The sequence below is a fragment of the Microtus oregoni genome, unplaced genomic scaffold (assembly GCF_018167655.1).
Source record: "Microtus oregoni isolate MIOR12 unplaced genomic scaffold, Mior012 000013F_ref0000133, whole genome shotgun sequence".
NCBI classification, from domain to species: domain Eukaryota; kingdom Metazoa; phylum Chordata; class Mammalia; order Rodentia; family Cricetidae; genus Microtus; species Microtus oregoni.
This window is the reverse complement of record NW_024543072.1, coordinates 17,751,504-17,768,903: the sequence shown is the minus strand read 5'-3', so window position 1 is coordinate 17,768,903 and position 17,400 is coordinate 17,751,504. Positions and strand designations below refer to the sequence as shown.

The following is a 17,400-nucleotide window of genomic DNA, read 5'->3' as shown; positions in this document are numbered from 1 at the left end:
ATCCACTGATGCTTGTTCAGTTTGTGAGAAAACTATTGAGGAACCCGTTCTTTAAAATCATTTTGCCACTTGTTCCTGCAGGAAGACAGCCTCTTCCTGCCACACTCCTGTTATTTGGTATCTAGAAAGACACAAGGCAATTCTTTCAAGGTTACTTAGCATAGACTAAGATATAACCTTTGAAATCCTTAGGCTTTCCAAAGCTCAAAGATATTGGATAAAGGACACTGGTAATTGAATAAGGGCAAGGAAAACACCTAAATATAAATTATATTTTGCAACAATGCAGGATTATTAAACGGAGTGTTGGCTATTGGGCCATATGTTAACAAATGCTTTACTAAAAGGAATTCAGTGACTTGGTGTTAAACTCTTTAAAAGGTTTTCCCCTATGATGCAAAGTGCTTTCATGTCTCTGTGTTTACCCAGAGGAAAAGTAAAATGCTCATGTGTGGTGATCAAGGGTTCTCTTCCTATCATCAGCAAATTGCTGAGGAGCTGAGTACTTTGTGGGTAACCAACAACACGGTGCTGTACGAAGCAGATCTTATTTCCAGTGCAGTACCAACTCTTTTGTGAAATCTCAAAATAATTTTTATTGATTAAATATGTGACTATTCACTTTAGAAAAGAAATGCTAGCCTTTAATCCCAGCACTCGGGAGGCAGAGGCAGGCGGATCTCTGTGAGTTCGAGACCAGCCTGGTCTACAAGAGCTAGTTCCAGGACAGGCTCCAAAACCACAGAGAAACCCTGTCTCGAAAAACCAAAAAAAAAAAAAAAAGAAATGCTATACTGCCCACTGCCAGTCACCATTCAGATACCCATAAGCCTAGTTTTTGCCCTGTCTTTTGCTAACCTTTCTTGGCAAGCCACCTTCAAATGGTAAGTCACTCCTTTGCTACTTCCAAGTGTGTGGCCATCTCCACACCCGCGGGCATGATTTCAGAGCTGTACCTCAAGCACAAAGTTTGTTCTGTAGTTGCCTTTACCTGGTAACTCATTTCTTCCCTTTCCCATTCTTTACCTCATCTACATCCATCTTCACCATCACAGGTCTAGCTCCAGTTTTATGAGAACCAAACCTGCTTGGCTTGAAATTCATTTTTGATTGTTGAAGTGCTCCCTTCTTCTCCCACCCTTTGCTCCATATTTTGACAGTCCTACATCCATAGAACAAGCTCCAGACTTGGTTTCAAGGCTTTCTTTTCCTGGGTCAATGAAACAAACAGCTTGTCCATCAGTTTTGGTTTACCTAACTCAGGTCACAAAGTTCATACACTAGCCAGGACTAAGGTAGGAAAACTTCACACACCTGATACACAGCCAAGGAAGTCCACATTCTCAAGAGACAGAACTATAAACAAAAACATTGGGAATGATTATCAAACCCACTAGTCCTGTAAAAGTAATCCCTAATTACAACTACCTAAATGAACCCAAAGGTAAAATTTGAAAGAATAATCGCCAATTCAAGAAATTTAAAGAAAACAATCAAGACCTTCACTGAATTTCGTTCGTGAAATTTAAATGCTTGAGTGATGTCCAAGAAAATTTAAATTACAGCTGAATGAAATGATTAATATAATTTAGGATTTGGAAAAATGAATTCCATAAAGTATGACGAAAATAACAAATATCAAAAAATATCAAAATATTTGCAGTCAACATACACCTTTCAATAATAATTTTAAATAAAAGTCACCTCAATTCTTGAATCAAAAGACAGACTACTTTAATGGATTAAGAAACAAAATCCACCTTTCTCTTTTCTACAAGGAATACATCTCAACTTTAATGATAGACATCACCTTAAATTGAAAAGGTAGAAAAATATCTCAAGCAAATGGAAGCAAAAAGAAGCAAAAAGGTTTTTTCATGCTGACATCTGGTAATAAGACTTCAAACTAGAATTTATCAGAAGAGACAAAAAAGGAAACTTCATTCTAATCAAGAAATCAGTTAATTAACAAAATATTCTAATACTAATCATACTTGTATCAAACTCTGATGAATCCAACTTCATTCATAAAGATGCATACTACTAGAATTAATAACAGAGTTTAAAACAAAGCCATTAGTAGTATATGATTTCAACACCCCACTTTTCCTAAGAGTTAGGTCATCTAAACAACAAAAAAAAAAGAAATCAGAATTAATTGACATCTTACAATAAATAGATTTAACAGATATCTACAGAATATTCCATCCAAACACCAAAAAATATCCACTCTACCCAGAAGCACAGACAAATTTCTCTAAAACAGACTGTGTGCTGGTAAATACAAATAAGCACTCACAAAATGTTAAAAAATTCAGAAAAAAATTGAAATAGTACCTTGATGAATTCATTAAATCCTCCCATCGGGGCTCAGGAAACTCTGTGGAAGAGGAGATCAAAGGATTCTAAGATACAGAGAACACTGATGAATCAAAAAAACGTTTTCTAGACACAACAGTATTGATGAACTAATAGAGATTGGTGGCACTCACAGGACCTATACAGGTTCAATGGAGACAGGGTTCCAGTGTTGACAAGGAAAATAGAACACAGTCTCTTATCCCTAACCAAGAAGCTCTCCTCAAGTGACACCTACTTGCAAAGAAAACATTGGTTTTCTCCACTTGGATATATTAGTTACACTTGAGGGTAAACCCGTGGTCAGTAGTGGACAGTGAACCCAAAACAAATTCAGTAGTATTTTTGAGACATTTTACTCACATTCCTTCATTTGTACATTCTTTGCTATTTGTACACAATGCAAACGTCAATGAATCAGTTGGGTCCTATTGCCAATGACTACAGGCAGCATAACTCCTGCATCTATTGTGTTCGGGGAACATCAGAAAAGAGGAAGCAAAAACAATTTGAAATGACAAAATAAAATAAAGTTTTCTAGGTGATTCTCATCCCCACTGAGGTTTATTAAGCACTGCGATAGAATGCAGGCCTCACAACTCAGACTCTCTACACTTCATTTTATTCTTAACATTGTTTCCTACTTATGTGCCTATAATCAGAGTAAGCTATTTACGATTCTCCTGGCAATTAGAAACATAGTTGGTTTTATGTCCAGATTTCTCTGAAAACAAAACATGGGATGAAATTGAAGAGCAGAGAATGCTTTTATTGACTCTCCTGGTCAAATCTTATTAATATGACTGCCAAGAGCTGTGAATTGCATTGTAGCAATCCCAGAAACAGGCAGCACAATTGAAACATTAGCTATGCAACTAGGTGAAACCTTAATTTCCTCAGCTGTAAGATGAAGGTATCCCTGTATTGCAAGGCTTATGGAGATGAGTCTAGACAGCTCTTTATAGCATCTATAGACACATTATCAGCAGCATCTGAGCCCATTCTGTGGTCCATGCTGGTTTTCTTAAGATTGAGAAATGATATAAAGAGACATCACCCTGTGCTTGGGATCCGCTACAGTGTCTGCCACACGCTGCTCATAAAGGATGGATGATTGATCGACCAACTGCTGGGATGAATTGCACTGAGACTGTAGAAAACCTTGCCCTTTTGACTTCTCCACTTGAGAGAAGTCAGCTGCTTAAGCATTATTGCTGTTAACAGAAAACTGACTGAGTAAGAAATGTCTTCAGTTCTTGCCACAAGCATTTATCCTACATGGTCTCGGCCTCCCCTCTTTCAGAATAGATCAAATCTTTCTAAATAGTTGACAGGCTGCCTTTAAATGGAAAAACTGGCTGCTAGCCACTACAGAGTAAGAGATAACATATACCTTTTTGATGCTCCACTAACTGGCAAGGTGTGTAGAAGTATTAAAAATACTGGAAAAATAAAAGTTAAATGAATCAACCATTTTATTTTATTTCCAAACTGACAATACTAACAGTAAAGATGGCATTATCACAATAGTCTGAGACCTGGAAAGAAAAATCTACTTAAAATGAAACTTAATTCTACTTTAGAAGCCTGTTATAAGACTCTTGAAAAGAGTCTGCTTCTATATGAACTCTCCACACTACAGTCTAACTCCCAGGTTGGGCAGGTAGTACGTGCAACAGCTGCCTGGTGGGAAAGCCAGAAAGAACCACAACATGGCTCCAGACTTACTTTGTGTCCTCTCCATAGTGGATGATGTAGTGATGAGCTGCGGGCAGGCCTGCTTTTCGTCCCACCCGAATCTCGCATGGTTAGCTTTGCACCCGAAATAACAACACACAAACTGTATTCACGTAAACACTGCCAGGCCCATTAGTTAGAGTCTCTTATTGGCTAATTCTAACATCTTGATTAACCCATTTCTGATAATCTGTGTAGCACCACGAGGTGGTGACTTACCAGGAAAGATTCAACATGTCTGACCTGGTGGCTGGCTCCATTGTGTCTGCCTCACTGCTTTCTACCCAGCATCCTGTTCTGTTTACTCCACCTACCTAATTTTCTGTCCTATCAAAGGGCCAAGGCAGTTTCTTTAGTAACCAACGAAAGTAACACATAAACAGAAAGGCCTCCTCCAGATTTCCTGCTTTTCATATAAAAAAAAATCTACTACAAAAGCCTGTATGCCACAAAACTGGAAAATGCAAAAGAAATGGACATTGTTTTTTAGATAAGTACCATATACCAAAGCTAAACCAAGACCAGGTGAACAATCTAAATAGACCTGTTAGTCGCGAAGAACTAGAAACTGTTATCAAAAATCTCCCTTTCAAATAAAGCCCAGGACCAGATGGTTTCAATGCAGAATTCTACCAGAACTTCCAAGAAGAGCTAATACCTATACTCCTTAATGTATTTCACAATATAGAAGCAGAAGAGTCTTTGCCAAATTCCTTTTATGAAGCTACAGTTACCGTGATACCAAAACCACACAAAGACCCAATCAAGAAAAAGAATTACAGGCCTATCTCACTCATGAATATCGACGCAAAAATTCTCAATAAAATACTGACAAACCGAATCCAAGAACACATTAGAAAAATTATCCATTATGATCAAGTAGGCTTCATCCCAGAGATGCAGGGCTGGTTCAACATACGTAAATCTACCAAAGTAATCCACCATATAAATAAACTGAAAGAAAAAAAACCATATGATCATTTCATTAGATGCTGAAAAAGCATTCCACAAAATTCAACACCCCTTTATGATAAAGGTCTTGAGAGATTAGAGATACAATGGTCATACCTAAATATAATAAAAGCTATTTACAGCAAGCTGACAGCTAACATTAAATTAAACAGAGAAAAACTCAAAGCCATCCCACTAAAATCAGGAAAATGACAAGGATGTCCACTCTCTCCATACCTCTTCAGTATAGTGCTTGAAGTTCTAGCAATAGTATTAAGACAACATAAGGGGATCAAGGGGATTCGTATTGGAAAGGAAGAAGTTAAGCATTCATTATTTGCAGATGATATGATGGTATACATAAGCGACCCCAAAATCTCTACCAAAGAACTCCTACAGCTGATAAACACCTTTAGTAATGTGGCAGGATACAAGATCAACTCCAAAAAATCAGTTGCCTTCCTATACACTAAGGATAAGGAAGCAGAGAGGGAAATCAGAGAAGCATCACCTTTCACTATAGCCACAAATAGCATAAAATATCTTGGGGTAACTCTGACCAAGGAAGTGAAAGATCTGTTGGACAAGAACTTTAAGTCTTTGAAGAAAGAAATTGAAGAGGACACCAGAAAATGGAAAGACCTCCCTTCCTCTTGGATTGGGAGGATCAACATAGTAAAAATGGCAATTCTACCAAAAGCAATCTATAGATTCAATGCTATCCCCATCAAAATTCTTCACAGATCTGGAGAAGACAATAATCAACTTTATATGGAAAAACAAAAAACCCAGGATAGCCAAAACAATCTTATACGATAAAGGATTGTCTGGAGGCATTACCATCCCTGACTTCAAACTCTATTACAGAGCTACAGTATTGAAAACAGCTTGGTATTGGCATAAAAACAGAGAAGCCGACCAATGGAATCAAATAGAAGACCCTGACTTTAGCCCACAAACCTATGAACACCTGATTTTTGATAAAGTAGCTAAAAGTATACAATGGAAAAAAGAGAGCATCTTCAACAAATTGTGCTGGCAAAACTGGATGTCAACCTGTAGAAGAATGAAAATAGAGACATATCTATTACCATGCACAAAACTCAAGTCCAAATGATTAAAGACCTCAATATCAGTCTGAACACACTGAACCTTATAGAAGAGAAAGTGGGAAGTACTCTACAACACATGGGCACAGGAGACCACTTCCTACTTATAACCCCAGCAGCACAGACACTAAGGGCCTCATTGAATAAATGGAACCTCCTGAGACTGAGAAGCTTCTGTAAAGCAAAGGACACTGTCACTAAGACAAAAAGGCAACCCACTTACTGGGAGAAGATCTTCACCAACCCTGCAACATACAAAGGTCTGATCTCCAAAATATATAAAGAACTCAAGAAACTAGACTGTAAAAGGCTAATCAACCCAATTATAAAATGGGGCACTGAGCTGAACATTGAATTCTCAACAGAAGAAGTTCAAATGGCCAAAAGACACTTAAGGTCATGCTCAACTTCCTTAGTGATCAGGGAAATGCAAATCAAGACAACTTTAAGATACCATCTTACACCTGTCAGAATGGCTAAAATAAAAAACACCAATGATAGTCTTTGCTGGAGAGATTGTAGAGAAAGGGAGAACTAATCAATTGCTAGTGGGAATGCAAACTTGTGCAACCACTCTGGAAAGCAGTGTGGCAGTTTCTCAGGAAATTCGGGATCAACCTTCCCCTGAACCCAGCAATACCACTCTTGGGAATATACCCAAGAGAGGCCCTATCATACAACAAAAGTATATGCTCAACTATGTTTATAGCAGCATTGTTTGTAATAGCCAGAACCTGGAAACAACCTAGATGACCCTCAATGGAAGGATGGACGAAGAAAGTATGGAATATATACATATTAGAGTACTACTCAGCAGTAAAAAAAACAAGGACTTCTTGAATTTTGCATACAAATGGATGGAAGTAGGAAACACTATCTTGAGTGAGGTAAGCCAGACCCAAAAAGAGGAACATGGAATGTACTCACTCATATTTGGTTTCTACCCATAAATAAAAGACATTGAGCCTATAATTCGTGATCCTAGAGAAGCTAAATAAGAAGGTGAACCCAAAGACAAACATATAGGCATCCTCCTCAATATTAACCTTCATCAGGCGATGAAAGGAGACAGAGACAGAGACCCACATTGTAGCACCGGACTGAAATCTCAAGGTCCAAATCAGGAGCAGAAGGAGAGAGAGCCCGAGCAAGGAACTCAGGACCGCGAGGGGTGCACCCACACACTGAGACAATGGGGATGTTCTATCGGGAACCCACCAAGGCCAGGTGGCCTGGGTCTGAAAATGCATGGGATAAAAGCGGACATGCTGAACATAGCGGACAATGGGGACTACTGAGAACTCAAGAACAATGGCAATGGGTTTTTGATCCTACTGCATGTACTGGCTTTGTGGGAGCCTAGGCAGTTTGGATGCTCACCTTACTAGACCTGGATGGAGGTGGGTGGCCCTTGGACTTCCCACAGGTCAGGGAAACCTGACTGCTTTTCGAGCTGATGAGGGAGGGGAACTTAATCGGGGGACGGGGAGGGAAATGGGAGGCAGTGGCAGGGAGAAGGCAGAAATCTTTAATAAATAAATAAAATAAAGAAATATTTTACAGAAAAAAATAATAAATAAAAAGAAAGTCAAAGATTTTGAGCCCTTGATAGATTGAATTTTTTAAAAAAAATGCCACGGGTAACCTTGTGTACTTAGATATTTGGTCTGCAGCTGGTAGTGTTATTTGGGAGTCTTTTGAATCTAGAGGCAAAGTCTCATTGGAGAACCTGGGGAGGAGGGACTTGGGGTTTTATAAGCAGACCCGCTTCACATCCAGCTCTGCTTGCTGACGGTCAGTGTGATAAAACCAGCAGCCTCCTCCTCCTGCTACCACAGGCTCAAGTGCCTCCATTCACCATGACTCTCCTGGCATGATAGACTGCCCTTTGTGAATGATGAACCAAAATAAATTCCTATGCTGCTTTTGTCAATGTGCTTTGTCACAATGATGAAAAACTGAGTTAATCCTGCCCAGATACTCAAGTGGACAAGACAGACTATGGCACTGAACAAAGGTTGAGTCTGTGCTTAACGTACAAACACCACTAGTTGGGAAACGTGCCAAACACATGTGCATTGATTCACATCCTGAGGAATGAAGACACAGGCTTCAACATGGAATAGTTGGACTACGACCAAGCCCAAATTTACATTCTATACTTTTTTTCCTCTATCTTGCATCTGCCCTCAGCAAAGGTCTTGGCTCAGAAATCATGGCATTGGAAAGGAATGAGGATTCTTTAAAGAAATGGATAAGAGTTTTTCAAGGGAAAAATCTTTAGTGACCCCCAAAGTACGGTGAAGCTCTCGGAAAAGCAAACATTGCTGCAAACAGGTATCAAGCTATACCCATGTTACTTTCAAAATATATAGCGGATATTTAAGTTGTTTTCAGAATTTGAACTATTTTCATCTAATGATTATCACAATACACTTGCATACATACATGCATACATTACTCTGGTTCCATGGAAAATCCAAGGCAAATAATATTTGGTTACATTGTTCTCTTACAGGCAAGATTAAAGAAGCTGAGTACATAGGATGGTAGCAAGTTACTTGTATCTAAAAAGTGCCCATCCTATGACAAGGACATAGGTTAACCATATTCATTGCAACTTTATTCATGACAGCCAGAAAATGGAAAAACTTAGAAGTCCCTCAATGGAAGAATGGATAGAGAAAATGTGGTACACTTACACAATGGAGTATTACTCAGATGTTTAAAACAATAACTTCATGAAATTTGCACACAAACAGAACTGGAAGATATCAATCGGAGTGAGATATTTCAGACACAGAAAGACAAACATGGTATATATTCACTTATAAGTGGAGAGTAGCTGTTATGTACAAGATAATTATACTTTAATCAATATGCCCAGAGAAGCTCAGCAACAATGAGGGTCCAAGGAGGTATATATGGATCTCCCTGGGAAGAAGAAATAGATTAGATTTTGCCAGTGGACTGGCAGTCAGGTGTGGATGGGAACAGGAAGGATCATGTGGAGGTGATATTTATCCAGAAAGTTGTCCAATTCCTTTAAGTTTTCTTTTTTTAATTAATTAATTTATTTATTAAAGATTTCTGCCTCCTCCCCGCCACCGCCTCCCATTTCCCTCCCCCTCCCCCAATCAAGTCCCCCTCCCTCATCAGCCCAAAGAGCAATCAGGGTTCCCTGCCCTGTGGGAAGTCCAAGGACCACTCACCTCCATCCTAGTCTAGTAAGGTGAGCATCCAAACTGCCTAGGCTCCCACAAAGCCAGTACATGCAGTAGGATCAAAAACCCATTGCCATTGTTCTTGAGTTCTCAGTAGTCCTCATTGTCCGCTATGTTCAGCGAGTCCGGTTTTATCCCATGCTTTTTCAGACCAGCTGGCCTTGGTGAGTTCCTGATAGAACATCCCCATTGTCTCAGTGTGTGGGTGGGGAACATGGGATGTACTCACTCATATTTGGTTTCTAGCCATAAATAAAGGACATTTAGCCTATAATTCATGATACTAGAGAAGCTAAATAAGAAGGTGAACCCAAAGAAAAACATATAGGCATCCTCCTCAATATTAACCTTCATCGGGCAATGAAAGGAGACAGAGACAGAGACCCACATTGGAGCACTGGACTGAAATCTCAAGGTCCAAATCAGGAGCAGAAGGAGAGAGAGCACGAGCAAGGCACTCAGGACCGCGAGGGGTGTATCCTTTAAGTTTTCCAATTTTGTGTAGTACAGGTTTTTGAAATATGACCTGATGATTCTCTATTTCCTCCATGTCTGTTGATATGTCCCCCTTTTCATTTCTGTTTTGTTAATTTGAATATTCTTTCTCTGCCTTTTGGATAAAAGTTTATCTATTTTGTTGATTTTCTCGAAAAACCAACTCTTTGTCTCATTGATTCTTTGTATTGTTTTCTTTGTTTCTATTTTGTGTATTTCAGCTCTCAATTTGATTATTTCATGCCATTTAATTCTCTTAGGTGAGTTTGCTTCTTTTTGTTCTAAAGTTTTCAAATGTTCTGTTAATTCACTAGTGTGGATTTTTTTCCAGCTTCTTTATGTAGGCATTTAGTGCTGTGAACTTCCCTCTTAACACTGCCTTTGTTGTGTCCCATAAATTTGCATATGTTGTGTGGTCATTTACATTGAATTTTAGGAAGTCTTTAATTTCTCCCTGTATTTCTTCCTTGACCCATTAATGAGTCAGGTGAGCATTGTTTAAATTCCATGTGTCTGTGGGTTTTCTGGAATTAGTATTGCTGTTGATTTCTAGTATTAAACCATGGCTCAGGCATACTCCCTCTGAGGTCCCAGACTCAAGCCTGGACCCACAGAGATCTCTGGTTCCTGCATACTCCCTGGAGCTTGTAGGTGTTGTATGATATTTGTACACTGTATGAAGATGCAACGCTGTTATTGGTGTACTAAAAAGCTGAACAACCAATAGCTAGGCAGGAAGGTATAGGCAGGGCTTCCAGACAGAGAGAGAATTCTTGGAAGAAGAAAGGCTGATTTACCATCCAGATGTGAAGGAAGCAGAATGGGCAGAATGGAGAGAGGGTAATGAGCCTCATAAAAGAACACAAATTTAAAATGTGGTTTAATTTAAGTTAAAAGAATTAGTTGGAACAAGCCTAAGCTAATTAATAATAACTCTCCATGCCATTATTTGCATTCTGGCATTCCTGAAGAGAAGGTACTACCACACCTAGGTGAGGAATAAAGGAGGAAAGCAAGTTCCCAGGGGTTCCCATTCCTAATAGTTACACTATGCATAGTAGATCAGACACACTTTCGTTTTGCAATGAACAAGAGTGTGTAGGATGGTTCTAAATGGTTTATGTAGTAGAGCCTGATTCTTTGTATCAACAAGTGATCCACCTCTTCTCCTTCCTTCTGTTTCTTACTTTTGCTTTTCAGGTAGTGCATACTGAAGTTAAGAAGACTGTAAGTGCCACATGAACTAGGCTCACTCACCTGTATCCCATAAGGCAGGTGAAATCCTCATCTCTTATGATCTTTATTACTTCTAACAATGTAACAATGAATCTTTCCTTCCCTTTCCCACTCTGTGATTTTAATAATCTTGTGAACATGCATATTCCAAAATCCTTTGTATACACAATTAACAAATTTACGTTTATTAAATTTCCTCTTATAATAGCAGAGTTAAAGGGACACTTTAGCCAAAGCTGGAGCACATTTCAACCCCAAAGTGGAAACATCCACCTGCTTGTTAATCTCCATCTCAATCTATTTCCTCCCCAAATTCCTCCTTCACATCCATCTCCTCAAAGTAATACATCTTCATAAACTGTCTCATTAATCCAGTCCTCAGGAAGTGGAAGCAAACTGGGTATATGAACTACTCCAGGGCAGATCTCATGTTCACCAAATAGTAAAATCCACGTGGTTTTTTGATTGTTTGATATTTTTTTTTGTTTTTTGTTATGTTTTGGTTTGATTTTTTTTTTTTTGGTTTCCTGGTTTTGTATGTTTGTGCTTTATGTTGCTACAGTTTGGTTTGATTGCTTGGTTTTTTCTATTCGTTGTCTTGCTGTATTTTGTTTTCTTAGTTTTGGGGCATTTGTTGTTGTATTGAGTTTTTGAGAAAGGACTTAAAGTTAGGTGGGTGGGGAGAAGGACACAATCTGGAAGATCTTGGAGGAGGGTAAGAATTTAATAAAAATATATTTTGATTTAAAAATGGTGTTAAGTAATAAAAAATTTTAAAAGACATTAGGTCTAAGGAAAAAAATGTAGTTTTCCAATAATTAACAGTCTTGGGTTGGTTATTTAAACATAAAATTTTAAATCGCATAAAAAATATACCTGGGCACATGGGAGTGTTTACATGCTTATTTCTTCAACTGTTACATTACTCTGAATGCAGAGTTCTTAGGCTTAAGAGGACTTGGATTAAATAGAAATAAAAAATCCCATGAAGTAATAAAATATGGAATAAAGCTATCCCACTGGACTTCCATCCCCTTCTCATCTGCTTCTGTTGATGAGATATGGGAGGTTCAAAACTGGGCTGTGAATATTTCTTGGATGTAATCCTCAGTCTCCACTGGAAAATGATATTACCAGATGTTTCCCTTCTTTTCCCATAGCCTCTAAAAATGTCAACGCACTAATATAAGCAAACAGGAAAATAAGACAGAAGGAAATGCCTCTTAGCTCTGCTGGAAACAGGCCGTTCACAAGCTTGATAAAATAAATGAGTGATTTCTCTTTATAAACTGTCACTCAATCCTTCTAGAAACCAACAAGAAACATGTAGCAAAATCAGGTTCGTTTTTCTCCCAAACTAAGGATTCCTGTTCTTGCATAAAATATTTTAAGTGACCCCAAGTGAGTCTATGAGAAAGTGCTTTTCTTCTTCACACTTTAAAACGGGGCAGCACATTCATCCGGATAAGTCCGAGGACCGACTATAGCATCACATTTCCACAGAGAGGAAGTGCTGGGAGATTACTAGGTCAAGAGCCTGACAAGGGCTCCAGTTCAATTGTAGAGTTCCTGTCTAGTGAGGGTCAGAGCCTAGATTTAATCCTTAGAATCCCCCCCCCAAAAAAAAGATAAAGACAAAAATAAAAAGCATAGAGCGGGAAGGGGAAAGGAAAGATTCATTGTTACATTGTTAGAAGTAATAGAGATTATCCGAGATGAAGCTCCCAGCTGCTCTATGAGTACAAGGGAGTGAGCCTAGTCCATGCAGCACTTATAGTCTTCTTAACCTCAATGTGTGTTGAGAGAGCTGCAGACTGCTTTCCTGCCGCCCGGCTCCTGGCTGCCAGCTAACTTATGCCCTGAAATAATTACATGGAGACTGTATTCTTTTAAGCACTGCTTGGCCCATTAGTTTCAGCCTCTTATTGGCTAGCTCTTATATATTGATCTAACCCATTGCTAATAATCTGTGTAGCCCATGAGATGATTTACCAGGGAAGATCTTAACCTGCGGCTGTGTTGGGTGGGAGAATCATGGCGACTGACTGACTTGGCTTCTTTCTCCCAGCATTCTGTTCTGTTTACTCTGCCTACCTAATTTTCTGTCCTATCAGGCCAAGCAGTTTTTCTTATTAGTTAACCAATGAAAGCAACAGATAAAATACAAGACACACCTCCATCAAATATGCAGTAGCTGAAAAGCATGAGTAAGAAATAGAGGAAGGAGGAGAGGTGGACAATTTGTTATTATAATTAATCAGGCTCTACTATACAAAAAATTATATTTATAATCTAATTTTAGTATACTTAATTATTATATGATGGGCTGTTTAACAATACCCTGTAATTGTTTTCTTGGGGAAAAACACGACAGAAGGACCATGTTAAATGCTAATTAATAAAATAATCTTTAGTCAGTCACAAAAATTGTTTAGTGCCATGGTATTCTCATCATTAAATTAAACAAATTGGTGCACATAATATTTAAGGTATAAGAGCCAATGACTATGAAATGGTACATCTGAGATCCATCATTTGACTCACATTTCCATTCCTTTTCCCTGAAACCTCACAGCAGTTAACTGTGTGTTTCAACTAGCAGGGAAAATTGCTTATTGCAAAGAATGTGAAGATCTGCAGAACCTGGCTGGTGGTATTGGCCATATGAGGCCTTCACAGACTCAAAGCAGCTACTGGTGCTGGACTCCAACATGAGGAAAATCATCCACTCTTGGGTATGTAGCTAAATCAATAGAGAAAGGTAAAGCAATGGTTTAAATAAAACATGATTGTTTCCCAAATTGCAGCACCCATGTGATTGCTGGGGATTAAACCCAGGTCCTCGAGAAGATCAAACAGAGCTGTTAACCATTGTTGCGTCTCTCTAGCCACAAACCTCAAATTGTTTTAAACAGTTCAAAATGGCAACGTAGCAAGACAAAAACAATATGAAGGACATGAAACCAAACTTGAGAATACAGGAGGTATAGAAAGGAAAGGGTAAGAGATGACAACATTGGGAAGCAATAAAAGAGTCTGAATGACCCAACTACATCCTATGCCTGTGTATTGACACAATGAAGCCCTTACTCTAATCAATTAATACATGCTAACAAAAATGTGACAACCATATGCTACTATAAAAATGCAACATTTTTTGAAATTTTTGAAAATGGAAAAGTTTTTCCAAATATACCTTGAATACCAGAGAGAATTGTTTAGAAAAGGCTTTAAAAGAGAATTTGTGCTTAAAAAATGTACCTTAGCCAAAGCATGTGGCAGATCGTGGAGGACTTTGCTTTTCTGCCATTTCCTATAACCACACTGAATTTACTTCCATGTATTCAGGGGAAGTTCACTCGTTATATATTCATAAGATCAGTCTTGGTGTTCAATCAAAGTAAACTCTGGGGACTTCATGACTTCTGTGGGATAATGCTTTTGTACACTGTAAGAATTTGTCTCTCTCATTGATTTAATAAAACACTAATTGGCCAGAAGTATAGGCAGGGAAAACAGACTAGGAAAAGTTTGGAAAGAGGAAAAGCAGTTGCAGTCACCAGCCAGATACAGAGGAAGCAAGATGGGAATGCCTCACTGAGTAAGATACCAAGTCTCATGGCTAAACATAAGAAATAATTAATGGGTTAATTTAAGCTGTAAGAGCTGGTTAAAATAAACCTAAGAAATTGGCTAACAAGTTTATAATTAATATCAGCTTCTGTGTGTTTAGTTGGAACTGAAAGGCTGTGAGACAAGGTGGGGCAGAAACTTCTCCCTACTCATATCCTTTAATAGTTCCTTATGTTTGCACATGAACTCTACCAGGACTGAGGAAACAAGGTAAAGTCTTCTATGGAAATCATAACTTTAAACACACACACACGCACAAGCATGCACACACATACGCATGTATGTATGCATGCACACACATGTCCAGAATTCTCTTCTCACCTACCAATCTTGCTAAGGCAAGACTGTGAAACTTATATCTGTTGCCACCATTTTAAACGTCATCGTTCTGAACTCACCAGATTATTTAGACATAAAACATTCTTCGTAAATAATAAAGATTACTTATCTCATAAATCAATTTCATTAAAACATTTTGTTCCATGCAGCTGAAACCAACTACACAATTATATAGCTCCAGAGATGGAGCTTATTAAGGATGAATGAACATCAGCCATTATTCCAGTTGTGAGTCTGAGGAAGATGTTTGATGGTAGTCACAGGAGGACCCTCAGAAGATATGAAGGTTTACAAAAGTTCTGCAAAGCAGAAAAGGAAGGAAGAACAGAAAATACAAGCCCCACAGTGTCTCTTCTGCTCTACTTTCCTGTTAAAAACTATTTAGCTGGGATTATTCACTATTGCCTGGTTTCTAGAAACTAGCATGACAACTGGGATTAAAAGTGTGTGCTATTGCTGCCTGATCTATAATGCAATTAACTCAGTTACACAACTGGACTATGTACAGAAGTGACGGGATAGAGCAACCTTAGGGTACTAAGCCCCATTAAAATTCGAACAGCAGCTTTTAGAGAAATTGAAAACAAAATCCTAAAACTCATATGTAAATACAAAAGACCCTGGATGGCCACAGCAATCATAAACATAAAGAGCAATGGGGGAGGCATGCCACTATCCTATCACATGACATATTGCATAACCATAAAACAGCATGGCCCTGGCGCAGAAATGAACACTGGCATTATGGAACAGAACAGAGGGCACAGAAATCAACATACCTAGCCACTGCCACAGAATATTTGACAAACTTGTCGAAAACAAACACTGAAGGGGGGGAAAGAAGAAGAAACAGCTTTTCAAAACTTCTCCACATGTAAACTGAATCTCTACGTGTAAAAATGAATGGTTGGAAATCCCCTATTTTAGTTTGCACATAAGTCAGTTAACACAGACCAGTGTCCTTAATGTGTGACCTAAAACTCCAAAATTGCTACAGTAAAACTTAGGGGAAACATCCCAAGATGAAATCACTTTCTTGAAAGGACCCCAGCAACCTTGAAAATAATTCCAAGAACTTACAAGTTTGCATATTTTGGGGATCTCTTCAAGCACCAGGGCCAGCAGAGTGCCGATCCACATGCAGCAAGAAAAAAAATCTGTATCAGCATGACTCATTGGCCGGTGTTATTTAAACTTCTAGAGTACAATCCCAGGAAGTTTATTTTAGAGTTATTTAAGAATAGCACAATTTTGGAAGCTTTCTGATGATAATTAGCTCCATCCCATGCATACAGCAAAGCTTCAGACATGATTAAATTAGAGCTATTTTCAATATGCACGTGATCTCTCCTACAATGATGGCTTCTATTGACCAAGAAACAATCCTCAAGATAAAAGTCTAGGGAAAATTACTGATGTAACCATAAAAGTCTGGGGGAGTCAGATGTGGCCGGTTATACAAATAGCCCAGAAGTCACCAGGTTCTCAACCTTGAACTCACAGCAACACTGCCTCAGTTTCTCAAGTGCTGTGATTAAAGGCATGAGATGCTATGCTTCACTTATATAGGGTATTTCATTAATAAAATGATGTCACAGATGGAATAAGACAGAGACAGATACTGCATGTATTCTTTCATGTTCAGAGTATATGTTTAAGGATGTGTATAAATGACAATAGAAAGGGAGCTATGAGTGCGGAGAAAAGAGTCTGATAGCAAGGGTGAGTGAAGCCTGGCAGTGGTGGTGCATGGCTTTAATCCCAGCACTAGGGAGGCAGAGGCATATGGATCTCTGAGTTCGAGGCCAGCCTGGTTTATAAGAGCTAGTTCCAGGATAGGTTCCAAAGCTACAAAGAAACCCTGTTTTAAACAAAAAAAAAAAAGAAAGAAAGAAAGAAAGAAAAAAATACAGGGCGAGTGAGAACAAGAAAAGGTAACTGAATAAGAAAGTCAAAATAGTACACATTTTCTCTCATGTGCAATATGGATTCATAGCAGAAGGGATACAGGTTGGGAGTGGGAAAGAGACCAAGAAAGGAGAAAGAGGAGGTATAAAAAGGGTAGTGGGGTAACACATATGAACAAAGTACATGATATCAATGTGTAAAATTGTTATAAATGAAACCGAGTTTTTAAAATAATCAAAAACCACTTTGAGGCATCATCTTGGAGCCTGTAGCAAGCAAGCAGTCTATGTCTGATGGACTGCCAACTAAGATACTGAAAAACTAAGCAGGAATCCGTTAGTCTTTATGACTTTATCAGTTCCACATATTTGGTTTATTACACTTTCACCACCTCATAGGATTAGTATAAA

At 38.5% G+C, this 17,400-nt stretch overlaps 1 long non-coding RNA gene across 1 annotated transcript in view; it reads right to left on the bottom strand.

Moving 5' to 3' along the window:
* LOC121454944 overlaps positions 1-17,400 on the bottom strand; it is a 109,892-nt gene that overhangs the window by 63,739 nt on the left and 28,753 nt on the right. The window contains exon 2 of the long non-coding RNA XR_005975390.1: positions 2,338-2,380. This is a non-coding gene — a long non-coding RNA (uncharacterized LOC121454944). The remainder of the gene's footprint in view (positions 1-2,337; positions 2,381-17,400) is intronic.